This window comes from Emydura macquarii, unplaced genomic scaffold (genome assembly GCF_026122565.2).
Source record: "Emydura macquarii macquarii isolate MOO-44397 ecotype Brisbane River unplaced genomic scaffold, CSIRO-AGI_Emac_v2 contig_968, whole genome shotgun sequence".
NCBI lineage: Eukaryota > Metazoa > Chordata > Testudines > Chelidae > Emydura > Emydura macquarii.
Window position 1 is genome coordinate 12,208,856 of NW_027131105.1, and position 22,708 is coordinate 12,231,563.

At 39.1% G+C, this 22,708-nt stretch overlaps 1 protein-coding gene across 17 annotated transcripts in view; it reads left to right on the forward strand.

Annotated features, from left to right (window-relative positions):
• The window catches only part of SLMAP (sarcolemma associated protein), a 152,810-nt gene that overhangs the window by 24,251 nt on the left and 105,851 nt on the right, over positions 1 to 22,708 (forward strand). The gene's annotated exons all lie outside the window — the stretch shown is intronic.

Consider the following 22,708-nt stretch of genomic DNA (forward strand, 5'->3'; position numbering starts at 1 on the left):
AGAATATACAAGTGTGAATACATGGTTGAGTCTTAATAAAGCAAATAAAATTAAACACAGGTCAACAGTACTTTCACAGTTTAGAAAAACAAAACAATTTAGAGTTTGGAAACAGAAGAGGGGAACTTTGTTTTAGGGTAATCTCATTATTAAATAAACTTTTATAAAATGTCTCTTGTCAAGGACTAGCAAGGAAGAGCAAAGTTCTGTAACAGATCTTTTCGTAAACCAGGACCTCCACTTCCAAAACAGTTCTTTCAAGGGAAAGCATCCAGTTAGTTGTAGTTGAAGAATGTGGGTAATCCTTCCATCACTGTGCTCTAAACCAAACAACAAGTGGTTGTTATCCATAACAGTCTATTTCGTAAGGCTTGTTTTGTCCCTCCCAAGTTGATGTTTCTTCCATAAAACCCAGAAGAAAGGCAGATGCTTTGAGGTCTCTATAACTTGAGGTTTATCCAGTAGGTTCTATCCAGTCAACAGTTCTAAGCTGTTTACTCAAGGCTGTTGCCGGTTCTCAAAAGGCTAGTGGATATGACTGGCACTGGACCTAAAGGGTATGTCTACACAGCTCCACGACAGTGAGCCTCCCAGCCCTGGTCAATAGACTCAAACTTACAGGACAAACTCTCTTAAAAATAGCTGTGTAGCCAGTGCTTTGAAGCTGTGGGTTTGGCTGGAGCAGGAGGCTGAGCCTGCGGAAGGGATAGGTTTCAGAGCTCAAGCCCTAACTTCAAAACACTGTCTACACAGCTATTTTTAGAGCACTAGCATGAGTCTCGCAAGCCCAAATCTTGACCCAGGCTGAGAGGCTTGCTGCTGTGAGTTTTGTAGAAATACCCATAGTGGTTAAATCAGTAATGGAATAGTAGGGAGACTCCTTGCTGTTGTATAGTGATTCCAAGGCAACCCCCACTCTTATAATATACATTACCTGTTACTTAATATCTACAGGTAAATTTGTGTAGGTCTTGTCTTAAAGTGTTCACATAGTAAACTGTATGGAACACAAATTATCTTCCTTGAGGATCTGAGCCAACCTTGTCTATGTTTGAACCTCTGGTTTTCACAGAAATCAAGTAATTCAAACCGATGTTTGTTTATTTAGGCAAATCATCCCTTAGAGTCTAAAAGATCCATTGCACTATGTGTTAATTTTCTCTGACTTTATTAGTAAATCTATGTCTCATTTCCAATCACTCCATTTATACTCTCAGGATCTCCCTTTTTGGGTTTTGTACTAGGTGTTAGAACTAGTACACCCAAAGATCTGTTGTTCTCTGTGTAGTGCTGATCTGTTTCTTTAAACTGCAAGAGAATTGGTATTTGCTTTCAAAATATAAACTGCATATATTGTACAAACCCTAATCCTCATGGCTTCTTCTGTACTGTAATATTTTCCATTGGAAAGGTAAAATTCCAGCACAGAAAAGCTGTGTTATTTGCCTGGGAGACACCATGTAGACTAGTGGATTTGAGAACTTTGATTCTGTGTCTTAAAAATAAAAATGTATTTGCGGAAACAATTAATTAAAGTCTGACTGGAATAGGGTGGCTTTAAAATAGCTTAGGCAAAAAGTGGGTTTCATAGCTTCTTTGTGTTTACCAGCCTCCCACCTCCACGAAAAACAACCCCACAATGAATTGCAAAAAAACCTAGAAGAAAGAAAGCTAAATTATAAGGAAAAAATAATTTCCTAAAGTGCTTGTATATAAAATTGCTTGGGAAGTGAATAGGATAAAATATATATTCTGCTGACTTGGTTATTTATTCTGGCATATTTGTTATATCAAGTGATGAAAACGCATTCCAGTTACCAATTTTTCTAGAAAAGACAGTAGGTTTGTATTGTAGACTAAAAACATAAAGTCCTGAAATACAGATGGCTATACATTAAATACTATTGGTTAGGAAGAAGGAAGGAGAATTTTATTTAATGGTTGGCATGTATGATATTTGACAGCCTCAAGTCTGTCTGCTAATATTGTAATTTTTATATGCTTTTTTTATATATAGCTGAATTGAACTTTTTCATAGTCTGTCTAAAACTGAGTATTTGTTAATAGCGGAAAGAGTGGGAGAAGGGCAAAAAGGAGTAGAGGAAAGCTCATACCTACCACAAGAGAGGAAGAAGAGAGGAGAAGAAAAGTGTCAGTAAAGGTGAATAAGACCTCTTATTCCCAAAACAAAAAATTCAGACTTCAGAAGTGCTGGAAGAGGGATAAATCAAATGACAAAATATTTTTTTTAATTATCTTGGGGCATAGTGTTATAACTTTTTTTTTTACTGTGTTTTTAATCTTGGTAACAGTGGGGTACTACCACTTTATGATAAAATGTTGACATGAACAATGAGCAGTGAAATGTGCTGAATTTGTGTGAAAACTGAGACCAACTGAGTACTTATTTTTATTATTCTGTATTGTTTACAACTCATTCTCAGGTTTATTTCCAATGAAGCTGAGGCTGTGGTAGTGAGTGGGAAGAAAACTAATTGTCCACTTTTTCACTACTCTTCCTATGAAGTTTTTCTATCCTTCTGTCTTTCCTTCCTTCCTTAAACATTAGAATAGTTACTGAAATTATCTGTAATTCTAATAGCACTTCTCATCAGTAGTGTTATTTGTGACTCCTGATGGGACAACATCATATTTCTATGGGACAGAAAGTTCGTGGTAAACTCTCATGATGTCAGATAATGACAAGCACTGAATATGATCCTGCATCCTGAAATGAACCCTGTCTGCTTTAATTTTCCCAAGTAAATGGTCTGACATTTTCTGTCCCAGTTAGTATATAGGTTCCCTATATAAGTATAGTACAGTATAGATGACTATGTAGTGTGATTTAGGGTGGTGGTGTGAGGCTCCTATCTTTTCCTTATTGGATATGTTTGGGTGGTTTAAGTTCTGGTACACTAAGAACTCTTTACTATCTGAATAGATTTCTTTTCTTAGTAGCTTACAAGATCTACAAATTATAGCCAAGTTATCTTCCCCTAGAAATACACACAAGCATATATGCTCCAGTATAGGGTCCACATGTTGGATTTCTGAATTTCTAATACCCTTTAACACAATAAGCCTTTTGGAGGAATAATGAACCTTGCCATTAAGAAAAACTGCAAAGGGAGGAAAAATATCCTATTTAAATATTGAGTATTACATCAGCAAGAAGTATTCGGACTAGTTTTACATCTATAGTAAAGGAAAATAATTCAGTCACCGTTCAGGTCATAATGTGTATCAGAGGAGCAATAAAGGCATAACCAAAGTTTTTTTCCCCCCTTATATTTCACCTTTAAATGAAGATCTGTAGAATTTGTTGCTTAGTAGAAGCTATCCTTGTATTGTGTATTTCTTTATAACCTCTAAACATTTTTTCCTCTATTTAGATATGTTCTAGAGGTGCTTATTTTATTGCCTTTTTAAAATGATGTATGAAAGTTTTAGTCATGAACACAGAGAATCACTTCAAGGAGGTTTGTGGAGTTAACTTCTTGAACAGAAGGCAAAAGCTGAAATGCCATAAATTAGTTTATTTTGGAATGTCACTTTGAAAGTTTGGTTGAGTGTCATATGAAGAGTAGAAAGCAAGGGATCAAAGATAGATGTTAAAAGTGAAGCCTTGAGAAACAGTCCAAACAGAACTGAATAATCTGCTGCAGTGCAGTAAATGCATCATTGAGAATTTCTAGTCATGGAAGCAAGACTGTAATCATGGATAAAATAGATGGGTTTCCTCCTATTGAGCATTTTATGATCTTCCAATCTGCCGATTCCCCCTAATGGGGAAACTGAATTATTAAAATGTAAACTTAAATAGGAATGTGGAACTATTGAATATAACTCAAATTACATTTGTGCAAAGCAGTCACATGTCAGTCTAATGGCAATGTAGACATACCCTTAGTTTGAGCTGGAGAAAATGGATGAAGAGGGCAAAGAGATTAGCTCCTGTCCTCTTAATCTTCCAGATCTGCAGGTCATCTCCTGGTCAGCCCCAAGAGATGACCTTGTTGCTAAGTGACTTCTCCCCTGCCAAACCAGTTCCTCTGGGCAGGGGCAAGCCTTTTGTCTGGAGTGACTACATTGCAATAGACTAGCACTTAATTCATTGACCCTCTTTTAGCCCTGTCACTCACCTTTGGAGTTCCAGTCCAACATGAAGGCAAAAAAACCAGAAGACATCTAGCTCCCATTCAAAATGGAGTTTGCAGCTTGGTAAAGATACATACTGAGAGTTGATAATCTGATACAGAATTAACATATTCGGCAGAAAGAGTCCCCAAATCATCCCAGTGGGTATTGAGAGAGTCAAAGGTAGCAAATCAAATGAGATTGTGAATGTGTGAATCAATGAGGCTGTAAAAATGGTGCTGTCTGACAAGGAAGATGTTGGAACAAACCTGTGGTAACCCTGTGACCACCCATCCTTCTCTTTTTCCAAAGGCGTTAAGCATTACAGAAGTGGAGGGAGCAGATGTTGGGAGATGAGCCAGATTGTGGGAGAGAGTGGCAAAGTTATTTGGAGTGGTGGTGATCAACAACTGAGTTGGGAGTGGATGATACTGAGCATTATGGATATCATGCGCTGTGATTGATTTGGAGGTGGCATAAGGACAAGGTGGCAAGTGGATAATGTTGAAGGAGGTGAAATGGTGTTCAGAGAGGAATAATAAAGACTTGAAAACAATTAGTTAAGATTGCACATTCTAGATTGCATAGCTGCTTTTAAAAAACCCCACACAATCTGCACTGTCACTTCCTCAGTTTTAAACCACATCTACCATGAATGTTAGGTACTTGAAGAGCAGAGTTGCTTCTTGTTAGGGAGGGTCTCAAGAAAAATGGTAATCTAAGATCCAAGTTACCATATTAAGGTAATGGTATTTTTAATTGAAAAAATTGCATAATTTACTAAGATTTAGTTTTTTACATATCTTGTTTAAGAATGGGCATTTCACTTGGCTTAGTTGTGTATCATAGTAAGGTTAATAGGGAAATACATTTATCATGAAGAGATTCACAAGAAGCATTAGTAATATGGCTATTTACAGAAGAACAGGAATTTTATTAAATCAAATGAATTGTTCATGGAACTGCTTATGTAACAGAGTAGCTGATCTTCGATGAAGGATGTTAGAATTAGCAGTTTTATGGTATTTCTAAAATGAAAGGAATGCAGATTCTTTGAATATTTTTTAATCATTTGAACATGGACCGAATAATATATTTTGGGCCAGATATGGACTATTACATGCTGTTGAGACGTTCATGTAGCGACTTCTTTACCCGTTTTAAATACCACTTTTGTAAAGATTTGTATCTTAACCTGTTAATTAAAAAATTGAGTTTGATGCATTGCTATTGATTTGCATTTTAACTACACGCACAGAACTACTTCTGTTCACTTACATTCTATTCTTTCCACTACAACTACAGATGTTTATCAGTGTACACTTGATGTGTTTTTGGATCCGGTAGCTTATGAAAAAATACACCAGACCATTTTATTGCATGGTTCAAAATACTTAATAATTATTTAGGAAAAAACACATGAGGTTGTAAACTAACTGTGTACTAAGATTGTCACTTTTAAATCCTGTATTTGGCATGAGACAGCAGTTACAACATGCTTTCGTTATATAAAAATAGATTGTAGTTGTGCTGTAATTTAGTGTGTTCTGTGCCTGTCTCCACCTCTACATGTGTTCTGATTTGTTAACAATCAGAGCTCAGTGTTTTAGTGGCAGCAAAAGTTAATTTAAAGGTGAATGAATTAATGGAGAAAGTTTAGATTAAATGAATACAGTACATAAAATAAATTGTCTGCTTTAAGAAATGCTTGGACTATCTTTATACTTGTCTCTGTATTATTTGTATTACTGTAGTGCCTAGAAGCTCTAGACATGGACCAGGACCCCACTGTGGTAGACATTGTACAAACACAGAATAAAAAGACAGTCACTGTTCCAAAGAGCGTACAATCTGTTACTTTAGGGATACACTTTAGATTGGTTTTTAAAACTCTGAGGGCAAGTCTACATTACAAAATTAAGTTGACATAACTTACATTGACATTAAGCCACCGCAGTAATTGTATTGTTTTTGCATGTGCACACTACACGCCCTGTGTTGGTAGTGCACATCCTCACCAGGAGCGCTTGCACCGATTTAACTGTCCTTGTGTGGCATTTGTGGGATGGCTTCTGAAAGGCAGCAACAGTCCATATATGCAATGCAGTGTCTACAATGACCTAACTGGGAAATGAAGTCATTAAGTCGGTGTAGTGGGTGAGTTACATTGGTGGGAGCTATCTTTTTAGTGTAGATGCTTACAGAGTTAGGTCAACGTAAGCTGCTTTAGGTCGACCTAACTCTGAAGTGTAGGCCAGGCCTTAGTGGAGGCAAAAGGATCACAAAAGAGGATTGTTCCAAAAGGGTTAATTTTTTTCCTTGTGTTGAGTGGAATGCTGTATTGTTTTGTTTTGGGGGGGAGGGGAATCTATAGAACGAGAACTTCATTTAGGAAGCTTTTGTTAAAATGAGCAAAATTTTAATTAAATTATTCTTTCAACAGCTGACCCAATACATTTATTATTTCTGTTGGTGAATAATTTGGAAATGTTTGAGCGTGTTTAAGTATTAACTGTTTTCTTTATATATTCTTCCTGTCTCTCGTATATGGAAATTAGGGCTCGTCATACATTTAATTTGAAAAACTATCAATAAGTAATCTGTAGCTCAGAGGAAAAAAGTATTACTACAACTCATTCTGTCATAAAGATACAGAAATCTTTGGGTATTAGGCACCTCAAGTTAGTATTATGGTTTTCTAATGTCTAAGGAACTTTGTAAAACCTCCACCCTCTATGCTGCAAATTTACAGTTTCATGGAAGGAAAAGGTTGAGACCGTAACATGTTAGCAGCATCTATGGTTAAAGCTATACTTAACTTTAAGGGTATCTGTTATAAAAAATATTTTTTATTTCTTAAACAGGGTTTGTAATTTTCCACTTTTATACCACTTTGAAGTGTGCTCAGGCTGCAGTTGCAAGAAAAAAATGAATGTTATATGTATCACTAATATTTTTGGGTAGAGATGCAACTTCCATATTGTGGGTTTCTTCTAAGTATATTCATGTTCAAAACGTTAAACATTTTACAAATACCAGCAAAAAGTATGTTTTGTTATTTGGTACCTGATACAGATAAATGTCTAGGAACAGCTAAAATATCTAGGAACCACTGACTTTATTTATGGATCAGTTTCCTGGATTTTCATTGCTTGTTGGGTTAGGGAAATAAATCCTGTTGTCTAGATAGGTGCAGGAGGAATTAACAAATCTCCAATTGAAATTAAAACAAACATCCTTTTAATGGAGAACAACTTTCATAGTATGGAACAAACCTGATGTATTTATAAATATCATTCTGAATACTCATATCCTTAATCTGGGCACCTGCTTATCCATTTATAACTAATGGCTATAAAATGCAAATATATTTTCCTGCTGAAGCACTGCTTTGAAAAATTGTTTTATCCATTGGTATGTACTATGGAAAATTATAATAGATTAATCTAAATTTAAAAGATACATCACTTGTTAACATTTTCAGGGGAAATATTAAAAAGCTAGTATGTCAGAATTCTGAGTTTATTTGATGTACTGGCAAAAACCCTGCTAAAATCCTCTTATTGAACAAAGGTGAATATATAAAAATCAGTTTAAGCATGAAAGAAATAAATTACTCAATTTTTGCATCTAATCCAGGGTTAGGTCATCAGAGAGAAAAAGATTATATTCCTACCCTTCCTTCTCCCAGTTGATTATCCCCAGGCATTGCACACTCAGATACATTTCCTGTTGAGATTCCATCTGAGTCCTTGACTCATTGAGTGCAACTCCTGCTGGGAGGGTGTGGCAAAATATTTGTAAATCATTCCCAGCAAATCAAGCTTTATAAAGAAGAAAATAGCACAGATGGCAATGATCTTTGACTGCACTTAATTCTTGCTGGAACAAGTAGTAAAAGGAGAAGTTCCTCATCCAAGGAATCATTTATGTTTATGACCCTATCAAATTCACGGCTGTGAAAAACACATCATCTGCCCCATGAAATATGACTATTGTATGGGAAACCAGACTTCACAGAGCTGGGCAGCCAGAGAGCGGAAGCTGCTGGCTGGGAGCCGAGCTCTGAAGGGCTGGCCAGCAGTGGCATAGAGGCGAGGGTGGCATGGTATGAGGCGGTTGTCACTTTTTGGTGGGCGACAAGGGTAAGGGCTGGCTTTACAGGTGGGCAAGTGGGTGACTGCCCAGGGCCCCATCATCACCCCAGCGCACACACACACAACCAGTCCCCCTTAAACTCCCGAACACTGGGCCTGGAGCTGGGGAGGGGAAAGGCTAGGGGTGCCCCAGCCAGAGGCTCCTACTGTGCTCCAGTTGCTAGTCCTGGACGGGCTGGGGAGGGACAGGACTTCCTCTTCCCTTGCACTGGCTGCTGCTGGGGTCAGGTCAAACCCACCTCTGGGAACCTCCCCCTGGCTGCAGGAGACTCTGCTGCTGCTGGCTGGGAGCACAACTCTGAAGGCAGCACGACCACCACTAGAAGCACAGAAGTGAGAGTGGAATAGCATGGTTTTGCTACCCGTACTTCTGCAGTGCTGATGATGGCAGCGCTTCCCTCAGATCTGCGTGCCTGGTGAGTAGCTGCCCTCCAGCAGTCCAGTTCTGAAGACGGCAGCAAAGAAGTAAGGGTGGCAATACCGCAATCTTCCTACAATAACCTTGAGACACCCCCTCCCTTCACAATTCCCTTTTGGGGTAGGATCCCATAGTTACAACACTGTGAAATTTATGATTTTTAAAATCCTATGATCATGAAATTGATTAAAATGGACTGTGAATTTGGTAGGGCCCTATTTATGTTGGATCACAGTCCTGGTGCAGCTATATTAGAAGGGCTAATGAAAAAATACTGCAATATTTGATAATTGTTTTCTCTTAGACATTTATTGTAGTGTGTCTTCCTGATATTATCTCCCTTAGGAGAGTAATAGGTGAAAACTGGGTAAGAAATTTATCCTATGCTGAAAGCATACGTATATATAATATATTTAAAAAATCTGGGTGATAATTAGAAAAGTCCTTAAATATTTCCTAAATTGTGCCTTTTTAAAGGTGTTGATGAAACTGTCTGAAAATGCTTGTACTGACACATGAATTTAAACTAAATGCACGTTAGTAAATATTTAAGAAAGATAGATAGTGTCCTGGTAGAGTTGTGGAAAGTCCCCTTTTGCTGTTTAAAAAGAGGATTTTTTTAAAAAGGTTTTTCACTCTTAAATAGTTCATAGTGACTAATTCTATGGGAATATATAATCATTGAAAGTTCATTTTAAATTAGATCTTAATGTTTCTAGTATTAAATGTTCAAGTAAAAACTTCAAAGGAGAAGTGAAGAGAACATCAAGGTTTCTTATATGCCTATTAAGAAATAAGTTTTAGAAGAAATGGGGGAGGGTAGTGGGTAGGGCTCTTGATTATGAATGAGGTGTGTGCTTTGTGGGTGGAATCAACTGTCATTAGCTGAAGAGAGGAGAATGAGTGGAGTTATGAACTCTAGGGAGGGTTCACTTGCTAGACTCTAGCTAGTACTTAGAAGTGGGCAAGATATCTAATAACTTGGTCCTACGTAAAGCTAACTAGTTGATGTTAATTTTTCAGTTTTGAATTCTAATTGTGGTATATGCACAAGCTGCATATCAATACCACTAATGAGATTCATGGTTACCAAGTAGTATTAATTTATCTGACTCATCATGACTAAACCTGAAGAAAAGTAGTAGGAAACATGGAGTGCAGTGAAGTAAGAAAAACAGAATTATTTTAAAATGAAAGTGTTTTCAGTAATTAAGTAACAAAGAATTTTCACTCCTCTCAAAAACTGCAGAAATTGTTTCTTGATACTCTACAAGATCCAACTCTGCTGAACTGGAAAATCAGAATATGGGGTTGGATCCTGAAAGTAAGATGTTTCTTGCACTATTGTTCTCAATGAAGTGTACTGATGAAGATTTAGATCCTTATTATAGGTCTTCCAAAAGCTGATTCATTCAGGAACAGTCTATTCATCTGTCACTCAAAGTTAAAGATGAACAATTATTATGTCATGAAAAGCTTCTTTTATGCAATCACCTTCAGTATAACACAACATGAGCAGCTCAAATAAATGATAGAAGCACTTTACTCTAGGAATACATTTTAAATTTTAGGTCCACTACTAGATGTTGTAAGTTTAAAAAAAAAAAAAAAAAAAGGGAAGGAAAGAGAGAGAGAGAGAAAGAAAGGAGGAACCAGTATAGTACGATGACAGATGGTTAATCAAGCTTGAGAAATGTTAAAGGTTACATGTTAGAAACATATATACAGAAGTAAAATATATTCTTACTTTCTGAAAAAGAAACTTCAAATTAGCATATGAGTTGAAGATACCATAAAAATGCAGAGAAAAGCATGACAAGAATGTTTTTGTCACTTAATGAAAATAAAACAAAACTTGAACTTCATAATACTATTTAAAACTCACTGAGAGAAATAATTCCTAATACAATCCTTAGTAACTTGTGAAAATATTTTTTTAAAAATATATAAAAAGCCTGTCCATCTTCATGGTTGATTGGCTGGAAAAAAGCATGATTGATTTACTCTCGGTAGAACTCAAGATTCTGGGCTTGATTCGCCTTTCTCTTTTACAGCTATAACTGCAATAGAGTTCTCAAATGCAAGGAAGCCAGTGAGAGTAGACAGAGACATTTTTAATTTTTGGACTAGCGACTGCAACTTTAATACAGTGGTTCTCAGTCTTTCCAGACAACTGTACCCCTTTCAGGAGTCTGATTTGTCTTGCGTACCCCAAGTTTCACCTCACTTAAAAACTACTTGCTTACAAAATCAGACATAAAAATACAAAAGTATCACAGCACACTAATACTGAAAAATTGCTAACTTTCTCATTTTTACTATATAATTATAAAATAAATCAATTAGAATATAAATATTGTACTTACATTTCAATGTATAGTATATAGAGTAGTATAAACAAGTCATTGTCTGTATGAAATTTAAGTTTGTATTGACTTCCCTGGTGCTTTTTATGTAGCCTGTTGTAAAACTAAGCAAATATCTAGATGAGTTGATGTACCCCCTGGAAGACTTCTGCATACCTCCAAGGGTACATGTACTAGTGGTTGAGAACCACTAATTTAACACACATTAGACCAGGTATCAGACAGAGAAACTCCAGAGGCATACCGTCCTGGCATCAGTGCAAGGAGAGGCAAGCAGAGGACAGTCTCTGTAATAACCCGCCCTAGAAATTCAAATGCAGAGCCTCTTACTCTCTCTAGAGAATGTCTAACTCACCTAAAGAAGCCTCATGTGAGTCTTCTCATTTAGCGACCTGCCAGGGTTGAGATCCTGGACATGGTACTAACAAGGAATTACCAGAATCTTGTAACATTGCTCAAGAATCCCCTCAAATCTAAACTCCTTCTGCCAGTACTCCATCATTAGTGCCTAATTTGCAGTGGGGATGGTTGTGCTTTCCCTCAAGTCCCTTAGTCCCATGCACTACTTTCTTTACTAGCCACACTTTAAGAAGTGGAAGTCTTCATCCTAGTTACCAGAACCTACAGTGCATACTTGAAATCATATGAATCAAATGCATAACCGTGTCAAAGACCTATATCACAATCCTAGCCTTGATAACAACTCTTAGCCCAACTGAATCCATAGATAACGTTGCAGCTTCACACCTGTATGTCGGGAAACTAGCTATCAAATCTCACCTGTGCAATTAACCAACATATTGTAGTTCTTCCAACTCAAACTGAAAAGTGTCCTGAAGTCCAAATGAGCCAGAAAGAGTCTTAGCATCCAGAATCTGAGCCATGCCATGGTACCAGTAATTCAAACCTATTAAGCAGATTCTGTCAGAAGCTGCTACAGGGGAGGAAGAATAAGGGTTGAAGTGATGCAACATGAAGCAGGAGAATGACTTGCTGCTGCTTTTCAAAGCCCATTATAGATAGACCAATCTTGGTACCTGTTACATTCGATGGGAATTGTCCAATGAGGAATCTTCTTGTCTCGCACCCCCATTCACACCCAGCCACTGTGGACTATTCCTCCCAAGCTGCATGGCTTGTTTTCCCAAGTACTGGTTGCAATGGCTGGTGTTTCTTTCCTGGTGGAAGCAACAGAATTATTTAGGTAGTGCCTAAATACCTCAACCACCGTTGCGGCTCTGTTGTGCTAGGTACTGTACAAAAATAGAATAGGAATGATGCCCTAAAGGCCTAGGCTCCTCTAAATTTGTATCCAGCTACTGTAATTATATTGAAATTTGTACTGATTGTGATGAGGACTTTGACAAAATATAGGGTACGTCTTCATTGACAGTGGCAAATTCGCCACCGTCAGATCGATTTATGCAGATCCATTGAGCGGAAGTGAAGACCTGCTCAATCGATCCAGAAGTTGATTTAATAAAACCACCTCCTCAAAAAGCATAGCGCTTTGTCGACGGTACGCAAAACAGGCAGAAGAAGCTGAAATGTGGCTGACGGAACATAAGTTTGTTCCTTCTCTTCTAGCATTTCAAATTGAAAATACAGATTTCTATCCTGTGCTGTGAAGGAGGCAGTGGCGTGCCGAGGGGAGGGGTGTGGGGGGGCCAGGCCCCCGGGCACCGGCGTGTGGTGGGGGTGCTGGGCCAGCCCTTCATGACATGCAGAGTGTGGGGGGCACAGGAGGCTCTGAGGGGCGCAGAGCCTCCTGCGCCCTCCGCCTGTTGTGAAGGGCTGGCCTGGAGCACACTTACCTGTTGCTCCAGCTTTGCGGCCCGGCACCAGCTCAGATGAGGCGGTCTCACCCCCCCCCGGCCTGGAGGCCGGGCAGGCCCTTCACGACACGTGGAGGGTGCAGGAGCAAGAGCAGCTGCCCCTCAGCTGCCAGTGCCCCTCCACCCATCATAAAGGGCCAACCTGGTGCCCCATCTGAGCTGGCACCGGGCTGCGGAGCTGGAGAGGCAGGTAAGTATGGGGGTGTAACGGCCCTTTGCGCCTGGCAGAAGGCGCAGGACTGGAGGCTGAGAGGCGGCTGCTCCTGTTTCTGCTCCTGCATTTCCCCTCCCCCTGCGCGTTGTGAAGTGCTAGGAGTGTAGGAGGCTCTGAGGAGCGCCCTTCAGTACCGCCCCTCCCTACGCATCGTGAATGGCCGGCCCAACCTCCCTCTCCAGGCTGGGGAGTGAGGCTGCCCCCATCCAAGTGGGCACTAGGCTGCAGGGCTGCAGTGGGAGAGGCGGGTGCTGGGTAAGTACGAAGAGTGGGAGGCGGCGGAGCCCAGCCTACATTTGCGCCCTCCACACCTCACGTCCCCTCCCCCCCACAAGTACAGACCCCACCTTCCCTGGGGCAGCTGGGGGGCAGTGCTGGGGAGACCCTTCCTGCCCTACATGGTGAGGTATGAGGTGGGAGGGAATGCAAATGTAGGCTTGGTCCCAGGGCGCCGGAGACCCTCGGTACACCACTGGAAGGAGGTTCTATCAAAGTTGATTGCATAAAAATTGTGGAGAAGTTTCCAAGAAAAATCATAGAAGACAAACAACTTCTGAATTTTTGTAATTTTTAAGAAGACATGCTCTCTTGTTAGCAAACTCTACATTAGTCAAGCATATTTTTTTAGCACATTGAACTGATTTTATCAAAATGTCATAATAGCTACATGTGGCAAAAGCAAATAAGTTGGGAATTGGTATCTAGGGCAAATACAAAAGTATAGGCCTAACCAGTTAATACGCCAGGAATTCAAAATGTGAGGACAGAATTACTTACACAGTTAACTGAAAACTTCTCATTTCAGGCAATATGCATGTATCTTTATGGCTTGAGGAATAAATATGTTTATGAAGTGAGTAACCATAGTATATATAATTTCATAGGACTTTTTTGATTTTTTTACATTTTTTTTTTTACCTAGCGTGTGGACAACAGGGTTCTTTTGGGTTGGGAAAAGATAAAACATGGAATCCACTGAAGGACACAAACTTGTGAATTGGGACTTACTGGAGTTATTTAATGGTGACCTTTTTTATATTGAGGAAACCCTGATTTTCAGCATCAAGCAGTTTATCCTGTTTGTGTCTCAGAACAGGCTTTCAATTGAATTAAGTGCTAAAGCAAAGGTTTAGCTGCTTATCTTGTATCCTTTATTGCATACAGATTTATCTATTTATAGTAATGCTTATGTGGAATGTGGCAATGGAGAACTCTTTTTAAGACCTATACTGTATGTAGCAGAGTTCAGCTGTTACAGATCTATGTATGAGGTTATCTATGGGTCTGTACCAAAGTTAGCAATGAGAATATATTTTTAATCAACCAAAAATGTTAATTTCTGCCTCATGTGATGTGAATATACCTATTATGCTCACAAATGCGAGAGTTGCTAAATGCATTTATGCATTGTGAAGTTTTGTCTACAGTTGCCTAATGAATGCATTTTATCAAATATAGTCACTTTTTGGTTGAATTTTGTTTTTAGTTAGGAGAGATTACATTAAATGGAAAAAATATATCTAATATTTATTATTTGAATTCATAGTACCTAAGGATTCCAACCTAGTTTAGAAACTCATCATGGTAGGCACTGTACAAATTCATACTAGGCGATAGTTCTTGACTTGAGGAGCTTACAATGTAAGTTAACAGGACAAAAGGTATAAGGGAAAACAGGCACAGAGAGCTGAAGCTATTTGCCCAAGATTTGTGAGGGATTGTGTGTGTAGGGAAGGTGAGGTGTCAGTGATTTATAGCTTTTGCGCTTTTAATTGTTTATAATCTAAAAAGAATAAGTAACGCATCCCCATCCCCTTCATTATATGTGTGGCTGATAGCACCACCTGTTCCAGTAGCCAGACACTTCCCACTATAATGCTGTATGTTCAGTTCTTTATAATTTTGCCAAACTTTTAACTGTTTGGACTGAAATTTTCTGGCTTCCTCTGGCTGAGGTTTTTGGGTAAATATCAGCTGAAACAGTTCAGCTGTTTCTGAAAATTAGACTAAAAAAATGTGTTGTTTTGCCCATGTTAAATTCTGGTGACCTTTTCTTTGGAGCAGGGGTGTGACCTTTGGCGAGGGAGTGGCCGTTGCTTCAGAAACGTGCCTTTTGCCATTCTTGTAAAAGTCTGACTAAATTTGGCTTTTGAAAAACGACAGTTCTCACATGCGTAGTAGACTTGTTAGATTTTAGCAGCTAAATTCCCTGAAGATTCCTTTCATACTGGGCGTGTTGCAGCTCTTGACAGAACAGAACTTTGTCTGCAATTCCAACTCTGGATTGCTTTGGGCTATGCTGGATCTGGGCACCTGAACTGAGAGCAAGGATGTTGTCTATCCTGTGCTCTTAGTGGCCTCCTGCTGGACCCAGGTATTGGACAAAAGAAAGGTGCATGAATTGATTGTGGAGGGGATGAGAGCTGGATCTATGGAGGGAAAAGGGGGAGTAGATTGGGACAAGGAGCCCAGTTGGAGTGTGTGGGAGACTGGTGCTGACTGGGCAGAAAGAAGTGTGTGTAGAGTGGCAACTTATGTGTTCCTGGAATCCCTGACATTCCAACACTTGCAGGAACAATGTGTGCCTGCTCCTGCCAATGTGACCTTATATGTATGGTACATTAAAGGTCACGCCACACAGGGACTGCTGTTTTTCCCAGCCCCATCCCTCTTCCTCTAGCCTGACCTGACATGCACCACATGTACAAGATCATGTTGGTGGGGCCCAAAGCGATGGGCTGTACTCAATGGCATTTCATCTGAAAGTGGACAAAACCATGTCCAGTACTGGATGGGGGGACAAACCAGCTGAAAAGAAGACTGTCTGATTTAAAATTTTACAAAGATGTAGAAAACTCTCATTAAAGATGTGCAGGTGGTGGGGATTACAATTGGAGGCCAATTGCTCCTTTGTGGTGGTGGTGGGAGACCAGTTTTTACTGATGATTATGTTTGGCTGTTGTTTTTGGTGAGTTGAAAATTTTTTCTGAGGAATGCAAGTGGGAGATGGTGACTCAACAGTTTAACTCAACTAAACCTGAATGGAATTTCTTGGGACAAAGAATAGACACTTCTCTAGCCTGAGGGCTTTCTCCTTTTCTGATTTCAAAGGTCATCTGCAAATAATAGAGGTACTGGAGCTTTTCAAAAATTGCATGCATCTTTTATATTGTAAATATAGGCCACCTGAATATAGGGATCACCACTAGCTATTCCCCTATAAATATATATACATGCATCTTCTGAACAAACAACATTTTAGTTAGTGTATGTATTTTCAGTAATTAAATCTATAGATAGAATTAATGAAAAACTTACTGGTTGTAACGAACATTATTATTGTTCTTTTGGCTTTGTTCCAAGGCAAGCTATTTTCCAGTAACAATAAAGAAGAAAACCAGAGTCTCTAGCGTCCAAAGCTAACTAAAGTTGATTAAAACTCTGTATAAATATTCATTTAATTATAGGTAGCACAAAGGATTAGCAGTTTTTCTTTGATCAAAGTATAAACAGTGTCAAGTGCAACTGTTAAATTTAGGATGCTTTAAATAACAAACCTGCTGAAGTGTTGAAAAATATTTAAATACAAATATGCTGCGTCATGGAGGCATTATATAAATTGTTGGGGAAAATTATTTTATTTTAATTATTTTGAGGGCTCAGATGTTATGGTGACAAGGACCATATAATACTTAAATATTTATAAATTAGGCAAACACATTAAATCACAACACAATCACTTTCAATACACATTAGTTGACACCCGTGCTGCCAACTATATAGTAATTTTGAGTGAAAGATTCTGTTCTTTCTTTAGTAAGTGAGGCATTTCATCCACAGGTTATTAATGTTCTCTTTTTTTAAAATACATTCATTCTTACAACCAAAATATATTTCTTACAGTAGCTTCATTGGGAACCCAGCCCTCTTGCAGTGTCTCTGAGCCCAGGCTCCAGCCCGAGTCCAAACGTCTGCACTGTAGTTTAATAGCCTCAAAGGCCAAACCCCACAAACCCGAGTCAGCTGACCCAGGCCAACCACAGATCTTTTATCACAATGTAAATATACCTTTAGTTACCATGTGCCTGATTTCCCCCTCACTTGCATCAGGATAAACCATGAGTCACTACATTTGAAATCAGTGGGGTTGCACCAGTGTAGAGCAGTATAAGCGGTGGGAAAATTGGGCCCTTTGATTTTAGGTCTAGGAGAAAAAGAATAACTAATGCCTTGTCTACAACTGGGGATTTCAGCCGTAATTCATCAGTCATAGCTGTGTCAGATTGGATTCAGAATAGAAAAGGCAGATGTCGGCAGGGCCGGATTTACACCTTACGCGCTCCTAGGCATAGCATCTTCAGCGCTCTGTAGGGTGATCAGGTAGTAAGTGTGAAAAATCGAGATTGGGTGAGGGGTAATAGGTGCCTATATAAGAGAGAGACCCAAATATCGGGACTGTCCCTATAAAATAGAGACATCTGGTCATCCTAGCACCTCTCCTCCCCCGCCTACAGTCGACCTTCATGTTTTCCATGTGGGGGGATTAGGGGAGAGGGGCTGATGTGACCAGCTTGGCCAGGCGGGTGGAATATGCTCACCCCATGGCTCCTGTATGGACTTAGTTGCTGTATAGACTTGGATCTTGTCCAGCTTCCGGCCTGACCAGGGGACGGGGCCTCTGGGGGAAGAGGAGATGCAGGCCAGTGGGATTATGGGAGAGAGGAGGAGGAGCAGGGGCAGGACTGGAATTCCAGTTCTTGTGCGGAGGCCCCCAAATTGGATGGGGCTCCTGGGCCTGGGCCCCATTGGCCTGTGTGGTAATTCACCACTGTTTTAGGTACCCTTAGAACATGGGTTTCTCTAGGCACGTGCCTACTGTGCCTAACTGGAAATCCAGCCTTGGATGTTGGAGCTTCTCAGAAAATTGGAATGTGAGAGCAATATGAGCAGAGACAGATCAGTGGGTAGAGTGAGCTGGTCAAAGGTGTGTGGTAATTGCTATCTTTTCACATGACTACCATCACTACATATATAGGGTGTGTGTACTATATATAATTTCATCCTTAGTCAGGTTTCAGAATAGTCCTGTATGTACCTTGAAATAATTGTTGATCCCAGAGAAAGTCCCAGAATAATTTGCCTTTGTACAGGAATGCTGGGCTCCTTTTATTACTTACTGTATGAAAGGCTTGATCAGGATTCGATTAATCAAATCTAACCTCCTAGGAGGTTCTTTTCACCCTTGATTTGGTAAAGTTATGGGAGAAAATGTTAAAATGACCAGAGATGCTGGATGGTGCCAGTCTGTGGTGTACCGGTGACACCATGTAATTAAGTACTTGGTCTTTGAGAATAAGATTAAATCATAGGCAGTTTCTCTGTCATCTGAAATTGCATAAATTCATTGAATCCCTTGTTTTAAGCCCTAGATGTTCCTGGTGTAATTGCTCTTTGCACTAATCTGAGAGCAGTCATATGCCAAGGATCCAGTCGGCCACCAGCATCTGTTCACATTCCTTGTTGGTTCCTGGTGCATGCCAGGTCTTGAAATCTGCTTCCCTAAACCGAGACAACCCATTGGCTATACCATTATCAATTCTAAGTACTTGTTTAACAGAAAAACAGAAATTAAACATTGCTGGACAGATGTCCTCACCAACCTCATAAGCCTCAGCAATTGATAATGTACCACTGCCAAGTTGTCACTTCATGAACAAGAGTGCATTTCTGAACTGCTTCCCATAAAAAGTTACTGCAGTGGTTGTCAGTAACTATGTTTAAACTTTTTAAATGGTTTATAAGTACATTAGAACTGGTTGCAAGTGAAAGTATTCTACTGTGTTTGAAAAATCTACTCTCTAATAGAAAATGGTCCTTGTTAAAAAGAAGGAGGGGCATCCTCAGCAATAAATCTCTTAAGAATGTCTTCACAAGAGAGAGATCATATGGATATGAAGAGTACTTACTAAATATGAAGCAGTACAGCATCTGGTGATTGCTTTAGTGCATCAGTTCAGAGCTTTTCAAACTTGTAGCTGTTCAGAGCTTTGTATGCAACAGTGAATTGATAGGAATCACATCTCTTTCATGCAGCCTGCTGCTGCTTTAGGTAGATAAGCACTGCAGTTGCTCATAGAAGAAGTCTTAAAAATATGAAGGAGTGAAGTACTTGAGACAGCCCCTTCTCATCGCACTCACAATTAGGAGATGTGAGGAGGGGGAAAGCTCCTTCTCCTCTCTCCCCCACTCTGGAAGAAGAGGGGCTTTGTATTTGACACTAGTAGGTGATTAATGTCAGCATTAAACGTTAAATGTCAGCATCTTCTAGTTCAGTTTTATTCAGTTCACATCTGATTTTAATAATTTCAAACTTCAAATTTAAAAAGTCTCTAGAAGAGATTTGTCTGAAGTCCAGTTTCTCAATTTAGAGTGACGCTCTGTGAAAACAAGGTAGAGCTCCTTTTTTATAGTTCACTTTTGACCACCGTAGTCTTAGAAGAAAGAATAAATGTTTTTATCATACTCATAAATTAAAATGTACTTAATGCAGAACAGGTCAACAAAATAACTCTCAGGTTTAACTGCTTCCTCTTGGGCATGACTTCAGGATTAGAAAGTTGCTTACTATCTGAGAAGTCTTAGAAACCCTTTATTCTCTAGTACAGGAATTCTGATATGTATAACATTTCCCACTGAAGGGGAGAATAAATCATTTGTAAATCTTTGATACAGAGGCATTCCACTTACGGAAATCCAAGTTAAGGATTGAAAGAGCTATGTAGGGAAGCTTGCCTGTGCCTAGCTAGTACTCCCTCACTTTCTCCATTAAAACCAGCACACTCTACAATTAAATTTTAGTATTGCCTTATGCTCTAGTCAATTCACTACCCAAGTCACCAGGAAGTAAATCATAAGAGAACATAGGTGATGATAACATTATATAATTTCTTATCATTTCAAAGCACTGTATTGATCATAGGTATTTCGTCTTCAAAGCTCAGGCTGAGGTTTCTTCTTTTTGGTCTTTTAAAGCTATAATTGGTCACAGTATATCGTCTCAGCCACTTTATGTGGATCTACAGATTTTTTTTGATTTTTTTTGCGTAAGACCTTCTGCCCTAAAGGAGCAGTACTGTAAAATACTTATTTTGATCTCTTAAATCACATTTTGCCAGGTACATACTTTGCAAGCAATTCCTTGTCAAATTCTTCCCCAAATCATTCTGAACTAAAACTATGATAACCAATCAGCTTGCTGTGTATCTCAAGGCCATGTTGTGAATAACTATGTCTCAGGAGTTTGACCTGTTGTTGGATCTTTTATTAATGTAAATAAAAGGGCATTTGCAGTGTGGGGAAGCTCAGAACTTGAATTTAACTAATCCAATTTAAATTTAGAAGCAAAACTCAGTGTAAATGAAGGTTGTTTTTCGTTGGTAATTTTGTGATTTGACGTATTTCACCTTACATAGTTGCTTAGGTTGGGGATTCAACACCTGCCTCCAGCTGTATGTATTTAAAGGATAACAGACTCTAATTTAATCCTTCACATTTCCCACTGCTAAAAGCATCTATACTGAGATCAAGCATATCAGCTGCCTATTGTACAAACTATTGCAAGGTTTTGTTGATCTGTTTTGTATGGTTGATCCAGTAGGAGTGACTAATGCTGTATTAAGCTGGGTCTTGCTGGGCAACTGTTCATCTTCTCCAAAAGTCTTTATGTATTGAGATCTGTTAAGATCTTTTAATGATTTATAAGATCGTTAAGACTGGTTTTGTTCACCATATTCACAGCTAGGGGAACTTGAGACACGATGGACGCTCATACCACCAATATGGTGACAGTACCCAGGCATATGTCTTAATAGGTAGATAGTGCTGTTTCTCAGAGATCTTAAAGTCTTGGAAAAATTCAGTTCATTGAAAAAAAGCTAGCTAAGCTTAAACCAGACAAGCTGAATAGGTTGTTGGAGAAACCTATCAAGATACTATCTTGGACACTATCTGTCAGGAGCATCTGTCCTCTTATTGTCAAGGTATTCAAGGGTCTCAACATCCTGTTGGACCCATGGTTGATTCAGGGCAGATAATGAAGACAACAAATGCCTACTTCTGTTTTTGACTAACTAAAATGTTGTACTCAGTTTTTTCAGATGAAGACCCTAATCGCATTGAAACACAAGCTTATCACCTCCAAGTTGCTCTGTTGTTGCACATTCCGTCTGGGGATTAAGGTAAAGGGCAGGCAGGAAGTAGTCACTGTTTTAGGCAAGAAAAATTCATAACATTGAACCAGTTCTCTGCTTGTTCAGCAAGCTCTCAGTTCAATTTTTGATCCATTTCAGAGTCCAAGTTCTTATCTTTAAGCTCCTTCACTAGCTTCCAGCCAGTTGCCTTTGAGACTGCTTCTTCATCAAAGAACCGCCAATACAATTTAGCTTGGTGGGATTTTTAAGGTAGTGTGAAACTTACAGAAGCTGGTGGCCGATTATTATTGCTGCAGGGGACTGCTGTGGAGTCTCTTATCACCAGAAGTCAGTCTGAAATCCAAACCTGGCAGTTCCTAAAATGTTACAAAATAAACTTTTGTATAAATCTTCTCCAGTTAATGATAGCTTCAGAATGACCAGGTATTATGAATGGAAAAGAGAAGTAGGGGTGAGGAAGAATAGGGAAAAAAAATCTTCCGGTAACAGTTGCTTAAATTTGAGAGCAATGGAAAAACAGGTATTTTAGTGAATAAAATTTGACATTTAAAAAATTTCTTTTTCAGCCCCTCGATACTGCTACAGTGATGTGCACTTTAGAAATGTGAGTGGTGGCATTTTTACCTTTCCCCCCAGTTCAGGGTTTTTTTATAATTCATCTGTGCGATCACAAATGCTGCTGCTGAATGAGAAAACAAGGTGACGCTATCCTGTGGGAGAAATTTACTGAAATGTAGTTAAGACATAAAATGTTATTTCTTGATATTCTGTCAGCTGATCTGGGAGAAGCAGGTCTGTCTTGGATATTTAAAAAAAAAAAAAAACTTTTTGAAAAAGTTGTGTGGGAGGGGAGAGACATGTTCATCATTGGATTAAAGGCAGTAGTATATATGTAAATCTCAACACCTTTCTTGCATTGGAGATGTCTTTCCATATAGATGGAGACAAATGTTGACTATAATGTGAAATTCTGTGGGTTGTCTTGCAAACCAGGTTAAGGATAATCTGACTTGAAATGGGTAGTGGTTTTACAACACCAATAAATCATTGTTTTTTAGTCATGGTTCTTCTCTGAATTTTGTGTTAAATTTTTCAATAACTTTCTTGAATCGTGGATGCTAGAACTGGACACAATTGCACCAGTGTCAAATACAAAGGTTATTAACCTCTCTGCTCCTACTCGATATTCCTCTGTTTATACATCCAAGGATACGTTAACCCTTTTGGCCACAGCATCTTGCTAGGAGCTCAGGTTATGCTAATTATCTATCATGACGCCCAAATCTTTTTCTCAGTCACTGCTTCCCAGGATAGTCTCCCCTCCTATAAGGGCTCTGTGTTTTTGATATATGACTTTACATTCGGTTA